Raw genomic sequence first — 2163 nt, forward strand, 5'->3', positions numbered from 1 at the left:
CCAATGTTATGCCACGATCATCATCATTCATCTCTGGAACTCTTTTTATCTTGCAAATAGGAAGCTTTATTTCCCCATTAAACACTACCTCTCTATTTCCTCTTTTCCCAGCTGCTAGCATCCACTACTCTACTTTATGTATCTATGAATTTGATTACTTTAGATGCCTCATATATGTGGAATAATACAGTATTTATCCTTTTATGTCTGGCTATTTAATTGACTGGGAAGATATTAGAATGGGAAGAATTATTAGAAACATTAGGGATCCCCATTGCTTGGAAATCATACATACCAGTTTTCCTAAGCAAGTTCCAGTTGACAACTATTTCTTCAAACTCGGTATCAATACTGCTCCATTTCAATTTCAAAACACCCTGGCTTAGACAGAATTAAATAGTCATCCTATTTGATCAAGCATCTGACCAACATAATGAAAGAGCAAAAATATGAATATGTTGGTTCTTAAAGTAGAGTTTAGAGCCTCCTAGAAAATACAGAAAAATCATGAGAAAACTATTGGAAAAATAAATAAGAGAGAGAGAGAGCTATAATTATTGTACAATGCTAGAAACAAGACTACTTAAGACGAAGAGTCCTGGATAATGCATAAGGAAAGTGAGAAGGGTGTACTGATGTACTACCCATAATCCTGAGGGGCTCTGACTTAAGAAGAGACTCCAAAATAATCTCTCAATTCCATTACAGCTATACAAAAAGAAAAAAAAAACAGTGTAAACAGAAAGAGGAGAGCCATATAGTACATATGCACTATGTGAATGCAGAGTCAGATATTCTTTGTTGCATGTGTTTGATTTTGCTGCTTTTCCAGTTCTATGAAATAAAAAAGATAGCAGGTTGAGATTAGGCTATTTCTTTTGATAATTCATCACGATGCACTCTAGGTTTCTACAGCTGTTTATGAAAGAACTCAGCATGAGATAAACACAGTGTATATCAACAAGGCGACTGCATTCTTCTTCAAGAAAGTTGAGGCAACTGAATGAAAATACACTCCAAGGCTTATTCCATAAAATAAGCAAACAACTGAGAGGCGAGAACCACAAGTGGAAAGGTTTTATATTTCTCACCTGGTGATGGGACTCTCAGAATGCAGGACATGCTTTTGTAGTAAGAGAATAAGATCCCTGAGAAAAAGATCTCTGAGAGTCACACACCACCAAAGATGGCACCAATAAAATGGGCTAATATGTTATTGGTGGAGGTATCATTATGGGGAAGCTTCAGGAGTAGAGGTTTATAAAAGAAATGACGGATTTCTACATCTGCACAGAAGTTAAGCTATGACATCATCAAATAGCGCTGCTGAGAGTTTGAAAGGCTGATGAAAAGTACAGCAGGACCAACAAGCCATAGAAACAGGGCTTTGTGATGACCAGATAGTGTAGGAGTTGCCAAATGGCCACCAACTAGACATAGGTCATCATGGCCAGGAGTAGAAAGTCCAAACGTGAAAAAAGAAAGGAAAAGTAACCTGAGTTAGGCAACCTGAATAGGTGATAGATTTGCTGTTTCTCTGCAGGTTCACCAACATCTTGGGGACTACAGTTGTGCTGAAACTGATGTCAGCCATGGACTAATTGGAAAGGAAGAAGTACATAGGAGTGTGGAGGTGGTAGTCAGAGATGACATCCAGAATGATGAGTAGGTTCCTGAGCAGTCACCAGGCACATGGCTAGGAAAAGCACAAACAGACAAGGCTGCAGTTCTGGGCCATCTGAGATTCCCAAGAGGAAGAAATCTGTGCCACCTGTCAGGTTGCATGGTTCCATGCACATGGGACCCATTTTGAAAAAAAGGAAGAGAGTGTTGAGTGAATAAAACAAGTATAGAGGCACCCAGCTAAGTGTATGTATTTTGGATTTAAGCAATCAACAGATGAAGAATTTACCTTTGAGGACCATACACCCCCATTACCTTTGGCAACATTTCTCAGCTGTGAACTTTTTTTAGAACTCTTTCCTTATTGCTCTCTGGGCTATTCACATGTTTCTATATACACCCAATTTAGAGACACTGGGTCAAAGACTTTTAAAAAGATCATTCTAAAAAGACAAATCCATGAATGAGTAAAATATCAGCCTCTACCTCTGAAGGAAAATATGGAATAAAAAATATTCTTCTCTCTTTAAGAAAAAGCTC

General features: G+C 38.1%; 1 pseudogene; it reads right to left on the bottom strand.

Annotated features, from left to right (window-relative positions):
• Window positions 1-931: 931 nt before the first annotated feature.
• Window positions 932-1935, bottom strand: LOC111734122 (annotated as a pseudogene).
• Window positions 1936-2163: the final 228 nt, after the last annotated feature.

Source organism: Pteropus vampyrus, unplaced genomic scaffold, assembly GCF_000151845.1.
Source record: "Pteropus vampyrus isolate Shadow unplaced genomic scaffold, Pvam_2.0 Scaffold812, whole genome shotgun sequence".
In the NCBI taxonomy this organism is placed as follows: domain Eukaryota; kingdom Metazoa; phylum Chordata; class Mammalia; order Chiroptera; family Pteropodidae; genus Pteropus; species Pteropus vampyrus.